The following is a 17900-nucleotide window of genomic DNA, read 5'->3' as shown; positions in this document are numbered from 1 at the left end:
TGGAGTTGCACAAAACCTAAACATATATTAAAAACACTATCATTGCATAAACAACTCATTAAAATGGATTTTAAATGGAGACTGTAAAACTGAAATAAACAAATCTAAACCAAGGGTAGAATGCCCTTAAAATTAGAGATTTATGCTTGACTGGAGAAAACAAACGAGAGACAGTTCTCTCATTTCAGCCCTACAGATATGCCTACCCAGCTGTATATCCTGTAACAACTAAAAAGGCAGATCCAATGTGATTTCTCTGCGGGCAAACACTAATCTCCCTGCTTTCACAGACAATGGAAAATAAACTTGAGTGTTTGCTAGTTTGCTTAGATTATTCCAAACAGACTATTTTCCGTAATTCCTCAAAATAGATGCCTTTAAAGATATGTTTATGTGCTCAGCAGTTGTCCTGCGCTTCATCCACCCATTATCTGAGCTGCAAAGTATGAGACACAGGCTGCTCCACTTGATAAAAAAGACTAGTCTGATGATCTGCTGTAAGACTGTACCCATACTAAGAAACTCTGCCTTGAGGAAACCAATTTTTCTAACTCAGTGGGCATATATCAAGGAACAGTTTGGGTGTGAAGGGACCATACATGTCATCTAATTCCAACCTCCCTGACATGCGCAGGGACACCTTCCACTGGACCAGGTTGCTCAAAGCCCCATCCAACCTGGCCTGGAACACTTTCAGGGATAGGGCTTCCACAGCTTCCCTGGGCAACCTGTTCCATTGTCCCACCACCCTCACAGTAAATAATTTCATCTAGTATTTAATCTAAACCTTCCCTCTTTCAGTTTAAGGTCATTACTCGTTATCCTGTTTACATGCCCTTGTGAAAGTTCCCTCTCAGCTCTCTTGTAGGACCCCTTTAGGTTCTGGAAGGTGCTGTAAGGTCTCTCCAGAGCCTTCTCTTCCCCAGACTAAAGAACCCCAACTCTCTCTGCCTGCCTTCACCAGAGAGGTGCTCCAGTCCTCTGATGATCTTTGTGGCCCTTTTCTGGAACCACTCCAACAGGTCCATTTCCTTCTTATGCTGGGAGCCCCAGAGATGGATACAGTATTCAACATTACCAAAAATCCACTGAGACTGTGTTTTAAAGCAACTGAAGTGACCTGGATTTTACAGCAGTATTCTCTTCAAAATGCATAGATGCAGAAGCATTTTGAAGTGTTCAGGATATCACAATAAGAAAAGAGATTAGCCTTATCCTCTGTCCACTAGGAGTGCAAACAGAGGATTTGACTTTCTGACAGTATTTAAAAAAAACCATTTATAACTAGACTTACAGATCACAATTAACAGATAAGCAACCTAGCCAAAATAAAGATAGATCATTTAATGCATCAAATTCAATATCACATTTAATGCTTTGGAAATCTTCCCTTCTATCTGGCTGCCAGGCTCAACATCTGCCTATTAATCTTTTTAGAACAATAAACATATCAGTTTGAGGCATCATATTATGATTATGGGACTGGCTATCAGAAGGTATGTGGCAACAATAAAAACTCAAGAGTACTTACTGCTTAGTATGGTTGAAATCCAGCACTTTTCAGCTTAATGCACTACTACTGGGAACACTAGTTACAACGTCTAGTTTCCAACAGACATGAAATGTTCAAACCGAAGCAGTAAACAAAATTAACTAGTCCAAATCACAAGATTTTGAAGAGTAGTTTAAAATAACAGGATCTTCCATTACAAACAGTAATATTTAACATACAATATCCGTGATTCTAAAACAAATTCCTGCATTTTGCCTTCTGTTTTCTTACTCATTATCCCACTTTGGAAAGGATGCCTCACAACAGTCCTTTCTATGGTGTTTTAATAAACAAACAATTTTCAGACAACTTAATAGTGTCACAATAAGAGCTAAATTTCCCGGCATCTATAATAAGAGAAATTACCATTTGATTCCTCACATTATTTTTTTTTTAATAGATTTTCACTTGGACCTTTAACACACTATAATCCTTTTCACTCAAGGGTGAGACACCAAACATAATGAGAGAAGAGGGAATTTCCCAACTCTGTAGCTCTGGTGTGAATCACAAAGGAAATTTTACACTTCCTTCCAAACAGATGTCGTGGCAGAAGAAGTGGACACACCCTCTGCAGATGGATCTTCGAATGTCTCAATGCTGACAAAACATGTTTCAATTAAATTTTACATCCAGAATGACCCACTTCCATTTTTCATGAAGCTGTTGCAGCATCCCATCAAAGGCTGTACAACTTTTCCCTTGACTGTCATAAGCTTCCTAGAGTTGGGAAAGGCTGTTAGGCTAAAAGGACCTCGAAAATGACCTACCAGCTCAGTGCTCTTCCCAGAAGAAATTCTTTAAACATTTCTATAGTAAAAAGGGCTGTTTTCACACTTGTGTAATGCTTAAATCTGAACTAAATGTGTCAGATAACAGAGCAGTATCTGTTACCACACTCAGTGCTATCAGGAGGGAACCCACCACTCTGAACATCACAAAATTTTTCTCCCAAATAGTGCCTTTTGGTTTAGTGGATTTTTCATGGAAGACCTAAACAAAACTACTCTCAGTTGGAGACTTTCTCAGAAATCTGCCACAAGTCTCCTGAAGTCCTGTAGTACTCAGATGCCACAAAACTAACACTGCTGCTGGTAAAAAAGGGAGAAATCCTATTGATGTAAGTGGTCGTGGCATGTGGTGCAGACACTAAATAACTGCATTTATTTTCTGCCTTTATTTTCTTCACTTGTCGTGTCCATCCTTACACCCCAGCACAGAAGCTTATCCACTTTGGAGGTGGTTGAAATTTATAGTATTGTCTTGGCACACCATGGAAAAGCAACGACGATGGGTTAAGTGTGCTATGATGTCTACCTCAACCCCTCACAAACTTCATCCTCTGTAGCTGCTGTCTTCAAAGGAGCTGAGAGCTCATGCTGCAGCTCACATGTAAAAATTTCTTTAGGTTCTTTCAGTTAACAAAACAGCACTGCAAAAATTAGAATGCTTCTGGCTGCCTGCAGATATTTTAACAAAATGGAAAAGAATATCCTTCGACCCACCTGCGAGTGACCCGCATTTGCTCTGTTGATAACAGCCCATGTTTCCTGCCACTCTTGCACAGCTTGAGAAGATTTGTACCACTCCTACTGCCTAAGCTCCTCTTGAAGAAAAACACTACTCAGGCTGCATGAGCTCAAAAACATGAACTTTAAGATAAACCAATCTACCTTTAGACAGACCACATATTTGGTAGCACAATGTTAAGTGTGCTGAGCTAATTAGGAGCTGATGATTCTTCTCCACAAGAGAAGAGCTTCTGTTAAGGGAGAATTCACATTCTACCAGATCAAGGTAACTAGTATGGGAGGGAGGAACAAAACAGAACTGTGGAGGAACAAAAAAACCTGAAAAATGTAGTAGAAGTTATTCAATAATTATGCACTCCCTTTTTACAAAATCCCCAAATATCCAGGAAATCACAATCAATTCTACTTCATGTAATACATCTGCTGCATAATCTGCTGGCTAGGTCTTTGATATTTTGAAAAACACCAGTAAGTGTCATAAATAAATCCTCTCTAGTTTTTTGGCTGCATAGCTCAATTAATATTTCACACAATATTACCAGTATGAAAGCCCACCAATTTTCTGACCTGCTGATGTAAATTGATTAAAATTATTATATTTGAATAAAACTATGTCTGCAGTGTGGTGTATCACTGGGACTTCCATGTTTTTGTTCATTCAGCAAAGAGCTCTGCTGCACATTGTGAGGAACATTTGTCCTTTGTGACAATGCCATGTCCACATTATAGTCTTGCATGGAAATCTCATACAATATCATAAGTGTTCCTGTATATCTGGGGCATACTTTGTCTGGACAGATAGAAACCATAAAGCAATATGGAGAAACATTTCACCAAGAACAAATGACTTGTTGTGGATTTGTTTTGATTGCTACTAATTATTTCCACGTTCTTTACTTCCATGGCCCAAAAAGAGGGATTTTAAATGATGTTATTAAGTTGATACATTTGTGCTCATAAGAAGGAAGTCAGAAACCACTGTTTCACATCTGCTGTTTTTCATTTTGTACTTTCCAATTCCAAGGTTTCTCACTGACTGCACAGCACATAGGCCCTCCTGCTTTCTCTTCCCTCTCGACCAAAAATAGAGAAAAAAGCCAACCCACATCAAACCACACTAAAATATATTCAACTTGTAGTATCTTAATACTTCTTAATATTTTGAGAGCTTTATAAAAATTACAAAATTTTGTGCCTCTGTTTGCTTTTTTTCTAATAAGCCTCTCAAGACAATAGCTGAAACATACAGTTATTTTTTAAACAAGCCTCTGTTGCTCTTGGCAAATATTTAAGCAATGCCTTTTGCCAGATTCCTTGCCAACATGAACTGCCTGGCTCCTTCCCATGGGGTTTACAGCCTCAAATGTGTACTCACCCAGAAATGCTGGGGAAAAATAGGGAAATTAATGTAATTGGTAAGTTAAAAAGTAAATATGCGAGATCAATATAGCTTATGGTAAAGCCAGCATCCTTCAGCATGACTCACATTAATCCAATACGGATCGTACACACTGCTTTCAGATGAAGAAGCTACAGCATCTTGAAGTCCTAACAACTTTTATAGCATGTCCTTGAAGTGTCCTGTTCCTTTCATCACTGCTGAGAAAATATCACAATCCCTTTACATTTTCTACCCATAATGACAGGGTGAGCAGTGCTGAGAAAAAAAAAATGCAATCACAATAACAGAGGAAAAAAACCCATGATTCATAGGCATAGAAAGTAAATCACTAGGAAAGCCTGTCTTATCCTCCTCTTTATTTTGCTCATAGGTCAAACAATCTTAATGAAGCCTCCTCCACACTCACTTTATTGTTTGCTGTCATATAGAGCACAGTCTTTTCAATCTCCTTAGTTACTTTTAAAAGCTGTGCTGGAAGTCCTTCATGGGTTATACTGGATGTTTGCTGAAGACCTGCTACAACTGCAAGTATCAAAGCTAAAGGACAGCGCCATGCTCTGCTCTGTGATTTACCTGCCAGTATCAGGTAAAGTTGTCAGTGGAAAACTATGAATGATGATTACTCCCTCTGGGTAATCCACATCAGAAAAGGAAAGGTGCTGCTATCTAACTGCCTAACTTCCCTCTAACTTTCAACATACAAATGAAGGTTGTTAGCTGCCTGCAATTTTATCTCTTTACCTGAATAAAGGTGATAAATTACCCTATTACATTTTCATATGCAAATTTGAAGCTGGATTGATGTCAGATCAAGAATCTGCTTCAGCAAATCTACCTTGCTACATATTTTGTCAAGGACCTTTATCTGGTAGAAGAAGCAGAGGATAAAAAGCCTTTGGGCAATGGGGAGAAAACGGTGGAAAGGAGGAGAGAACAAAGGTGCATTTGCAGTGTTGAGACATTACTGCACTGCCTAAGTCTGTTTTTCCTGGTTGGTATGGGTTGTAACAATAAAGTAACACAGATACCAGCATGACAATATCCAAAATATTTTCCTGGGATCCCTGAACAGCCAAGCTAGAGTCTTTGCCATTGCATCTTCATTGCTACTTGGAGCTCCTCAAACCAGCTAGATATAATTGCTAACCTGGAGGAAGCTGTCTTGAACAAGGTGCTGAGCAGGGATTCAGAGTGCTTGGAAGGGGCTTTACCACATTTCCTCTGGTCCTTTTATTTTGCTCTTGGCACACTTGGTTCCACCTACTCTCCCAACCTTGCTCCATGCTATGCTTTTCTACTTTTCCCCTTGGTTTCTTTTCCCCTTTGAGTGACCTCTCTCTCCACCGTTTCTTCTACTCTTCACGCACAGCATAATATGATGAAGATGAAACAATGGCTGCATCTGAACATCATTCAAACTCATTCCCTTCTTCATGGTATTGATAAGCCTAAAGTCCAGTTCCAGCCACTTCCTGCCACTCCAAATTCTTGTTCTTCTTCTTTCAGATAAAACATTCTCCCAGACACAGTCTGAAATTACTGAGACACTAGTGTTGACTGGTGTCAATACAGACAAAATACATCAGCAAAGAAATGTCAGATATTGAAATTTAAATTACTAGCACTAATCAAGTCAGCAATTTTTTCAGACCATAGAAGAGATAGTTCAGACATCTCAAAAGTAAGAGGTCAGTATGTAAATCTAACCAATAAAAAAATTTAGGTCACATCCTATCCCAGAATAGCAATGCCCATTTCCCACTGAGTCACAGTGTCTGGATGAAAAAATAACTCGAGTTTTAACCTTGTTTAATACTCTGAACAGGGGTAATCTAATAATAATCATCAGGACCTTATTGCCTGATGTCCAGAGCAAATGGGCAGACGATTCTCTGCTAGAAACCTTGTCTTTGTTCAACATCATCTCCAGGGATGTTGAACCTCTTGGGCTCGTGAAAGGAATGCAAAGGAAATAGTTTATACTAACTCAGAATATCTACAAAGTGAATGGACTCATTAAAATCCTTAACAGCTGAAGCCGAATGGCTGAAACATATTGATTTTATGCAGACCTGTGGTGGTGAAATTCCAATATAAGGTATAGTACTACCGTATTATTTTTTTTTTCTTTAACATCTTTTCCTCTTCATAGAACCATCTATTAATGATAGGCAGGCATAATCCATTAATTTTTTACTTTAGGGTTTTGGTTTTTTTAACTATATGTTTATTGTAACAGAAAAATCGCTTACTTCTGAATTTATCCAGCTGTTTTGAAAACTGGATATGAAACTAAAAGAACAACATGCCCTTCTATGGTATCTAAAGACATGCTCCTGGAGAACTGAGTTTCTTTTTGTCTTTTCAATTAATTTCTTCCTGAACACCAGAAAGGAACTTAAAACAATGATTTCTTTCCTCCAACCACTACTGAAAAAAACCCAGTAATTTCACATATTTTCCTTTCAGACCAAGAATCTTGCAACCACTTCAGGACATGCCACATACAGGAGTGACCCGATACAAATAAATGACAGAACACTAATAACAGAGAGTTATGATGGCAGCTTCTCAGACACTATCACTTAATGTCAACAGGAATAGACTATTGTGGTAATCCTGCAGAATTCTGTTATAAATTGTTTAAAGATATTTATTTAATGAAAACCAGAAAACTTTCTATATAAACCCTGAAAAATTTACAACAGCAGTAGACAAGAAACAGATCTATTTTCTTTTAACCTGTAAAAATCAGATGCCTTAAGGTAAATAATTGCACCTCTGAGTTGTTTGGGGTGTTTTTTTCCACATCTTTCTGTAGTCTTGAGATTAAATGAATATCTACTTTACACTTCCCTGCAACTACATTTCAAATAAATACTCAGTGACAATTCTTGCCAAGTCTCTCCAGACTATTAAGGATGCACTGAGTATTTCTGCACTTCTTTGGAAGGCAAAGATATAGGCAACACACCCATCATCACTGAGGGCTTGCATCATTGCTCTAAGCATATTTCTATCACCTCTGGAAAAATTGTGCTTGTTTGTTGCTATTTCTTTATCCGTCAAGTCCTTGTTCCTTTCTTGGCAAGAGAAATTTTATAGCACAAGGCTTTTGCAGACAGAATTCTTCCTAAAACTTACTATCTATTATATTTCATTTTAGAGTTTTAGCCATTTTTCCTGCCATCAGCAGCAACCATGCTTTAACAATCAGCTGCGACTCACTTTGCAAAACAAGAATGTTTCCAAGAGCATGAATCTTTGCCTAGAGTGTTACAGGCTCACTCTTTCTCAATCCTTGTTGAGATCTGCCACAATGCAATATGTCATTCCTTCTCAGCACTTCAGATTTCAATTGACAGAGTACAAGTTTTTTCAAGTTTTGCAAAGATTTTAGCATGACTTTTCCATTTATCTTGTTTTTATTCTCCTTATGTATAGTGAAGAAACTGTACTTCTTAGGTAAGGTGGGTCTAAGAAAACCTAGAAACCCAGCTTGCTTTCTATAACTGCTTGCAGGCAGCAGGAATGGGTGCCAGTTGCATTTGGAAATATTGTTGTAGGCAGCAGTAGGTTCAGAGAGAATGTCATCTGCATCCAGTCAAAGCAAAAGACTCTCAGCAGGAAGAATGTTGTTTTTCCATCCTCAGAAAGACTCCAGCTCTCTGGTCTCCTTGCTGTGTAATGCTACTCCTGCTGTTTCCAACAGCTCCAGGGTTCCTTTCACACCCCGTCCCACCCTCTTCCTTGAGATGGGGGTTCAGGATTTCATTTCAATTTACTTGTGCTCTCTTCCTTAAAAGTATCATTAAAGAATCTACGTGGGAGAAGCCCTATTTAAACCCATCTAGGTTCAACAATGGCAATAAAACATGATTGCATGGTTAAGCTCATAGAAAGCCAAGCACAAGACCTAGGCCAGAATTCTTTTAATCAAATAATTGCTATTCAGGCAAGACTTTGTATGCAACAATTATTTCTTTTTAAAAGCCCCCAAAGTACTTGAATGAACTCAAGCACTTGAGTGACTTTATTTAATTCCCATCATAATACCGTATTATAAATACATTGGAATATTTCTTAAGCTTTGTATATATTTTCTTTCCTAATCATACCACTAGAAAAATAATACCACACTCCAGGATAAAAGAAAAAACACTGTTATTGGGAAGAAGCTTCTTCTTTAGCTTGCCAAGCAGCTACCAGCCTTCCAAGCAGCAAAAATGGCATGCAGTTGAGCTGCTATACAACACAATCAGTGGGGTTTGGAGAGTTGCTTTGCTGTTTCCAAATGTATAATGACTGTTCTGAAACGACTGTGGTTTGCATGAGGAGGATTTGAAGGGAAGCAGGTGGCCACTAACAATAGTAAACATTGTGCTGCTGTTAGGGATGGGGGAGGAGGAGGGCAAGAGCCTGATGGCAGAATATTTTGTTTCCCTATGACCATCTCAAAGAAGCTTCACTGGTGTGATACATTGTCAGTCCACTGAAACTCTAGTCTCCAAAGGCTATCTTTTTTTAAAAATATGGTAATAGCAATATAGCCAAATTGGTTTCTTGTTTTCTCTTGATGATTTCATCATCACAAAACTTTCATACTGAGTAGAGCTATGCATGAAGGGACACCAAAGACTTTTGCATTTTTACAATATAGGCAATACCGAGGAAAGAAAAAGAGAGAGAGGTGAGGGGGAAGTGGAAAAAATTTGAGGTTATTTGCTTGTCTTTAATAGGCTTGGATTACTATAAAGAAATCTACCACACCATATAGACGTGACAGTGTCTGTGCTTCATCAAAATATTTTTAAACAGCAGCCTCTTATCTATAGCATGGATTGAATTCTACTCACCACACAGTAATTTCAGAAAGATTTTCCACAAGAAGGATGATCTCAGACTCCACAAAATACATCTAACCTTTTGGGAATTTTCTTTTGGGAAGAAATAATTGCAGCACTCTGGCTCTGTTAAGTTAGAGGGTATTCCCTGGCTAAGTCCCACTAATTACAACTCCCACCACCAAAATCCTGCCCTCACCAAAGCGAAGGTCTGCAGGGCTGCAATCATTTACAAAGAAAGTCAACCATGCCATTAGCAGGAGGTGAGCTGCATGCTCTCCCATTCTACCAAAAAAAGCCAGAGTGGTTCTTGACTTAATTAATCTACACCTGCTGTCATTTTTCTGGGGATTGTGCCCATTGTACTCCAGAAAACAGATTTTGTTTCAAAAGAGCAGGAATATGTCTGGAAGAGCTCCTTGTTAAACTACTGGCTACATACAGATAATACCATCCTGGGGACAATTTTTTCCAGCTACTTTTAATGTGAAGTAGCATTTTCAAAATAATTTTTTCAGACAGCACTTCCACATGTGAAGCGCTTGAATTTTGATGGCCCCAAAGTAACAGTAATATCGCCTTTGCTGTAGAGCCAACTCTGCAAGACACTAAACGTCCTTGACTTTCATTATTTAAAAGTGCACCTTTCCTAGTAGGATTTAACACTAAAAACAATCCTTTTAGGAATGCAGAGGACCCAGCTGGAGTCAAAAAATAATACTAGTAGTGATGTTAATAATAATTCTAATAATGAGTAGTTTACTGAGCCTAGCAGAATTTTACCTTACAAAAGGAGATGTTCCATATCTTGGTTTTTGTAGCACAGTAGCACTGTACCAACTTTTCAGTTCAACTTTTGTAGGTGACTTCCCACCAAACTATTCTATTTTAATACATGTATCATCAGATAGAAACTGTCACACATTGATGTTAAGAGTTGGTCAAGTGCGTGTTTGTTCATCCCAGGGCAGGAAATTCTCCTTCTAAAGCAGTGTGAGAAACTTCACCTCTTTCTCAAGCAGATGCCTACGCTCCTTCAAAGGGCAACCAATATGGATCAGTGAAAATGCAGATTAAGATAAACATCTAAAGAGTCAGCTAGGACAGACAGCATCTCCTGCTTAAAAGCTAATGTTGGTATTTTGGAAATAACAATTATTCTATCAACTGATGCATGGTAAAGATTGGCAAATGAGGCAAGAGTTCACAATTACTTTTTCTTACACATTCAGATATGCTAATACAGCTAACTTACGTCATATTACCTTTTAGCTTCTTGAACTGTTTCGTTACTCTTCTGTTTTTGTATGCTCCACTTGTGCATTGCATAAGTATCACTTATTCAGTGAGGAGAAGGCAGGCGAGAGTGATGAACTTCCATTAAAATGGAAAACACGAGCCCAGAATATTTTTTGTTAAGCATAGAGAGAATTTCGTTTTCTGATGAAAATAAAACAGACCCTTGAACTTAAAAGTCAATGACAGGAAAAAAATACCATGAAGATATGATTTATAATAGTAAAGGAAAGTTATTCAGGAGTCAATAATTTTTCAAAAGGATTAATAGAGCATATGCAGCATTATCCATAATGAGGTAGGGTAAGTATAGGAAGCTCAATTTGCATGCTATTTGGATTAAATTGATATTTAAACTGTTGATATGTGAAGTGCTGTTGTTGTGACAGTAATGGTAGAGGTCCTGTACAGCCTCTGAAAATTCATATAGTTCAGAGAAAATTGTAAAAATTGCAATCCTTTTCATATCTAGTGGGATTTAAACTACACAAGAAGGGTGGTTTCGATGACTAAATTTCCTTTTTTTATCATAAGGACAGAGGGACTGGCTAAAAAAAAAAGGTATCAAGGTAACTTTTTGAATTCAGATGTATCTGCCTCTGGTATTCAACTAGGAATTTAATGCCAATTGGAAAACAGTAGGTAAGCGTGAAAGCTGAAGTAATTTATCACTGCTATCTTTTCAACAGATAAGCATTTCTTTGTTTGAACAAGCACACATTACAGTACATGAAAAGAAAAATGTTTTGGACAGCACAGCTTCCATAGGGCTTCTACATAATGAAATTTCAGAAAACATTTAGTGTAAAAGTTTTGGTGAACAAAGAAGATTATTAATTTTCCTTCTGGATGACAAATAGATAAATACCTCTGTGCTAAACACAATTTTAAAGCACCATACACTGTTTAGGTTCATATTTTCAATGCTTCAGAAAGCACTAAGAAAGGTACTCAAATTATTAATTTCTTGGCATATAAAGTTTTAAAAGGCCCAAACAATTCAATTGAGAACCAGTTTAGCTGATAGATAATAACAACTGTTTTTCTCTAGATTGCCACTTACAAACCCAACATGGAAACACCCTGATTTCTTTCCATCTCGTACATCAGTACCAGTCATAATGATGCCACAGACCCTCTTGCTGCAACATCACTTTCTTGTGTTTATGCTGTCAGCAGCAGGCATATCAGCAACCTGGTTCACTTTTGGTCATCTCAGTGATTGATCGATGGAATTTAGTTAACCACTCTTTAGATGGTGCATGTCCCATCCCAACTACTTTGGCTCAGCAAATTAAAGAGTAAAGAACTATGCAATCCCTTCTCCTCCCCAAATGCCTATGAGGGAAAAATACAATTCCTAATTACATAGAAAATATAGCTACCATGAATAAGATGCAGAAATAAAGGAATATATACATATATATATAATATAAATACATATATTATTATATTATATATATTTTATATATATATAATATATAGAAATAAATTATATAATATATAGAAATAAATTTGTACCTATCAGGTAAAATGGAGGAGATTCTAAAATGTAGTCAGATGTGTTTTACAAGTGATAAAGACAACTGGAATCTGGAAGAATTAGCAGTAGAGGAAATAAATTATTATTTTGATTTTCTATTGTTTTCTCTCCTATGTGATTAATGAAAGGCAGCCAGGTATCTATTGCATTGAGACTCCAGTACCGGATGTGACTGCTGACACACTGATCCTATCAAAATGGAGGGGGGAAAAGAAGCTTTACGTAAAATTAGAGTTTATCGCAAACCAAAACCATTGTACCAAATGTTTCCATCAACGTAACCAATCTGCAGAGACAGAAAGTAGGATGCCTGATCAACACCTTGCCTGCCACAGCTGATGGCTATTGTAAAGAAAAGGAGAATCGAGTACTCTTAAGAGTGAATGCAAGCACATAAAATAAGGAAAAAAGAACTAGAAGACTGACTGTAGACAGTCAAAGAAGAAAAGTCAACAGAAAGGATCCTAGAGGTTCTTCTCTGTGTCACTGAATCTTTGAGGAAACCATTGAATCTAGAAACAAATAAAGAAAATACCTTTTTAAGGAGGGAGGGAGGGAAGGAAGGAGGAAAGGAGGGAAGGAAGGAGGGAAGGAAGGAAGGAGGGAAGGAGGGAAGGAAGGTGGGAAGGAGGGAAGGAAGGAGGGAAGGAGGGAGGGAAGAAGGGAGGGAAGGAATTTGAAGATAAATGTGGAAGCCAGATACAAACAAATTTAAATCAGTGAGAGGAGAGAGAAGCTGCAGTATGCACAGTATCTCATCCATTTTATTTCCATCTTCTCAAAAGCAATATCAAAAGCCACGTACTTTTTAAAAAAGTAAAGATCTAGTCCAGGCTCACAGCCCTTGCACGTCACATGTAGTGCTAACTTCCTTTTTGCCCTGGGCCTCCAAAAACACTCAGCCCTGGTATTCAAACTTGAGGGTAGAAGCAGATCTTTGAAGAAGACTATTCTTCTCTTAGTCCTTTAAAGACTTCTTAACTAGAGAAAATATTTTCTGCACACTTCAAATCTTGCAAGGATTCATATTTGAGCTTTTAGCTTATGGCTCCCAGAAGAGGCTCAATTCTAGAAACTCAACTGATGGGCTTGCAAATTTGTCATATGCTTAGACAAAGACATTCACTACTTATAAATATGATGAAGCTATGTACATTCTTCCATGGATGATAATCCCTTGCTGCTTTGGCCTAACATGACACGGTTCCACACACCTGACCAGGCAAAGCCTGGCACAATCCCAAACCAGCCTCTAAAGAGGCCAGAACAGTGCCATAAAGAAGCCTTCACCAAAGAGCAATCTAGGAATGACAGGTGTATGTATATATCAATATCTATAGCTGGGTCATGCCCACACCAGAAAAAATAATTTCTCAATAGTTTTTTTTCCCTTTCAGATTTTCAAAAGGACAATGTGAAAATTCATGTCTACAGAACTGGAGGCAACGAGAAATGCAAGAGAGATGAAAATGTTGCACAATGCAGTGACAAACAAGACGACAATAAGTCTGCAGTGTAAGAAAGTTATATAACCATTTTCTGAGTTGCCTGTGCTTTCTGTACAACTCAGAAAAATACCTATACTCTACCCAGAGAGCAAGCAAGTCCCTGCACTGATTTAGGATGGTTGCATTTACCTTTCCTTATAAGTCATCAGAGAGACAACTGTACATTGTGTAAATACATCTGGGACACAAATTAATTTCAAACCCATCACATAATCTGATGAGATTTCCCTGGAGATCTCTAGCACTTTACAGCACTGAGAGCCATTATTTCCATACTTATTGGAAATAACGTCTGAGCCCAGCCAAGGCACAATATTCCCACTGAGAGTTGTCATGACGGGAATGGAATTAATTCATATTGTCACTGGACATATCCAGGGTCTTTTTGGTATTACTACCATGTACTCCAAAATATATTTTAATCCATGACAATACAGTATACCATATAACATATAATTTGGGGCATTTGGACATAGATTCCCTTTTACATATAGAGACCGTAAATTACCTTTCCCTGTATTTACAGAAGCTTGATGCAGCTCCATCACCTTCAGTGGTTGAGCTCCTGGCTTACACCCCTGTGGAATCAGAACTGTATTTGTAACATAACAGAAGCATTCAAGATCCTTTTAAGATGCAATTTATTAGAGAGACAGACCTTAATCACAATAAGCTGTGATGCTGGCTGTCATACTTTAGAGGATGAGGAAGAAGCTATATATTTTTTTATTGCAGTTAAATTAATTCACACTTCTTATGAAGTTACTCATCTACTTTAAGCATTCTCCATGTGGCTGTTGTCACCAGACGTGGACAGTTCCTTTTGTGCTTCACTATAAAACCAGCCATGCTGGAATTTTTGGATGAACTGAAAACTCACCTATGTTAAAATAAATTTTAGATTTCCAAGCCATTCTCCAGAAAACTTTCACCAAATATTTCTGGTTTATTTTTGCAAGCAAATTTTCTCAATTTATAGTTGATCTGTTTTTCTTACCTGAGTCATTCAAGCATGCTTGTAACACTGCAATTTGTCACCACAGAAACAACTGTTTGGTCACCATAGCTGATGTCACTGAATGAATCAAGTATGAAAATCATGGAAAATATTTTTTTGAAAATCCAAAGACATCAGCTTTCTAAACAAATTCATTAACAATTTGGAACTACTCAGAAATAAATTCAATTAAATATTATGCATTAGTTTCAGTTGTTAGAAATCTTCAGGGTTTTTTTTTAATTTTTATGTTTCTTTGTAGTTGGCAGCCATTGAGGAAAATCCTGTAAAATGGGTTCTAGCAGCCCCACCTCACAGCCAGCACCACAACTCACAATGAGATTGCTGCAGCTTCAAACCCATCTCTCCCAAAACTTTCACAGGAGTCTGAGACATAGCAGTCTTCTCCCTGAGGGTGTGCTGAGACCTGACTTGTCCACTTAATTAGCCACTTAACCATTCTAGCAAAAGAGGCTGAACATGCAGCTGTCTGCAAACAGGCTACCACTGCCCAGCAGCTTTACATATTATATATCTATATCTTTATCTATCTCCATTTTCCTGACAGAAATAACCGCAGGCCAGAAATCTTTTCAGCTGCTGTGCCCTACCCGTACGGATACTACACTGATGTCTATTTTATGGATCAATGTTGATTTTCATCCAGGATTCTGTAAAGCTTTGAGGCAAAAACCTTGGAAAGGGAAAGAGAGATACCATTTCATAATCCAGGGCAGCCTTTTGGAGATTTACCCATAACTCAAGTACAAATCCAGAATAACCACACTTTTATTTAAATTGCATATTTCTGTATTTAGTAGGAAAGTAGATAAACTCATTTATTATTTTGGCTAACTTACAAATTTCTTAGCTGGTTACACAGCTAAAAATGGCATTCCAAGGTGATTCTAATTTTAGAAATAATAGTTAACATTATTTACCCTATTAGTTCTAAAGTTCTGTAATTTTGTCACATTTTGCATTAAATGATAAGCTCAACTTTATTTCCCAAATTGTATCATTGATGCTGCCTTAGAAGCAGCCACTTTCATCACTACCACATGTAAAATCTCTGCAGGATTAAACTTTAAGAAACACTTTCACAAAAAAGAAGTGCCTCTAATTAAATGTAATTAATTTATCAGTGCCCTGGAATTGCAAATATTAAAAAATAATATAATCCTCAAGCATTTTTGCTTTGCATGTGATAAATGCTACAATCACTCTTTTAAGTGAAAATACAGAGGAAATATTATTAGGTGACAGCAAAGTTCATCACAGCAGGTCAATTGAAATTGTCAGGATTCATTAGCATGTGTGTGACTGGTAAATAATTGAGTTAATTTTAGGTTGAGTGACATATTTAGAAAACTATGAATCACCTTATTTTGTGAATTTAATCAACCTTTGCTCTTCCCTGGATAATTCAGTGTACATCTGCAATATTAAGTTGGAACTGACTCTTCACTCTGTTGCCCTCACAAATGCTAGTGGTTTGCAAAATTACAAAACCATCAACTGTATTAAATGCTGGCCTACAACAAGGATTTCAATGCAACACCATAACTACAAAGAAAACAAAAGTTAAAAAACAACAAACAAGAAAACAAACAAACAAACAAAAAACCCAAAAGAACTCCCCAGAAGCTGAAGAAGTTACTTTCTTCAACTGAAGTTTTAGCAAGATTTATGCTGAAATCTGTATTTGCTCTGTCTCCAAGAATAAAAATGCTAAAGTCCGCAAGATAGCAAAGCAGAACAATTATTTGTCTGGGAACTTTCCCAAAAAATAGCTTTTGTTTGAAAAAATTTAGTCAATCCTCAAATGCTTCTTTGTGACACTCTGTTAGCCCAATTATCTCACATTATAAAACAAAAACATTGCACTGCATATGGATGTTCCAGCTTTTATTCTGAAAAATGCTACTTTCAACAGCAGGAAACATCTTTTTTCAAAACTTAGCTTCATTTGGAAGTAAGTCACAATTCCTAGCTAAAGTGAGCTATTCATTTACTTTTCATCAGATGTCTTCTGATCTGTTAGAGGGTTTCTCTTCATTTCTGGAAGACATTCTATTAGCACTAGATTTGATATTTAACATGACAATATTTAGGTAACAGTGGGTTTTTCTGTGTAAAATTTGAGCTGTGACATGCACTAGCAAAAAGGGCAAATACTCATCAGTTTTGTAGTTTGAATATGCAAACAAGTGGTTTGTGGATTACTGGCAGCTACAGCTTGGGCTCTGACACTTAACTTATGAATACACAAAGCAATTAATGTAATTATAAATATGGGGAAAATATCGACATTATTTACACTAGTTAGTCAGTAGCAGATAAAATACTTTGTCAGCTGTAATACAATACAAATTGCTGCACAGCGTTCAATATGATTATAACACGTATATTCAAAGTACTACAGTTTATTTTCTAGGTCTGTCCTACAGGGATCAATTTATGATACTCTATGCTGGGTATTTTATCTTGACAAAATAAGGATATTTTGTTCAAATGTAGCTACATTTGGCTACCGCACATCTTCTGTGTGGGTAGGATTCCAGATCCAACCCTTGCACAGTGAATAGGGATACACATTGGGATGCACGGGAGGCATCATTAGTATCTACACAAAAAGCACCACACAAGTGTGCACCTGCCTCTCCAATTTGGAAACATTTTCCTCAACCAAAAACATAACAGAACCAACAGCAGAATTATGCATTTTCTTCACTTCTTGAGTGTCAAAGCTAAAAATCCCACTTGGACATTTACCATCTACGCCCTGTGCATGCACAGGATGTAGTAGTGACAGGCAGTGACTCTGAAGGGGATGTCTCGGAGGTCTACAGAAATGATCCATGCAGGTGGCAGCCAGCTAGGTAAGCAATGTAACATGGACAAAACACATCACATAGGAGACTGCTGCTTTCTTCCATACTCAAATTCATTAATCCATTTTAGCAGAAGTGCCTTGATTTTCCTTCATTTTCTTGCACTTGGAATTAAACTCCTGTTCAGAATTAATGGTGTTACACAGCAGCCGATCTTAAACAAGACTATTTCAAAGCTCCTTATTAGTGCTTTATTTCTTAAGTCTGACAGTTGTGTCACCCATTATTGACATCCTCAATTATTAACACCATGTGTTACTGGGTAGCATACAGCATGTTTAGCAGCGGGACTTGGCCATGACCATTCCAGTGAATTAGGAGAAGTTGCTCCC

The 17900-nt window shown here is 37.5% G+C and overlaps 1 protein-coding gene and 1 long non-coding RNA gene across 8 annotated transcripts in view; one reads left to right on the top strand and one right to left on the bottom strand.

The window, feature by feature from the left end:
* Positions 1-17900, bottom strand: part of ENOX1 (ecto-NOX disulfide-thiol exchanger 1) — a 362929-nt gene that overhangs the window by 263943 nt on the left and 81086 nt on the right. The gene's annotated exons all lie outside the window — the stretch shown is intronic.
* LOC137466963 (uncharacterized) lies at positions 12852-13705 on the top strand. Its single transcript, XR_010995351.1, has 2 exons — positions 12852-13485; positions 13567-13705. It is a non-coding gene; the product is annotated as an uncharacterized lncRNA (long non-coding RNA).

The sequence above is a fragment of the Anomalospiza imberbis genome, chromosome 2, assembly GCF_031753505.1.
Source record: "Anomalospiza imberbis isolate Cuckoo-Finch-1a 21T00152 chromosome 2, ASM3175350v1, whole genome shotgun sequence".
Classification (NCBI taxonomy): domain Eukaryota; kingdom Metazoa; phylum Chordata; class Aves; order Passeriformes; family Viduidae; genus Anomalospiza; species Anomalospiza imberbis.
This window is presented reverse-complemented; position numbering and strand designations above follow the sequence as displayed.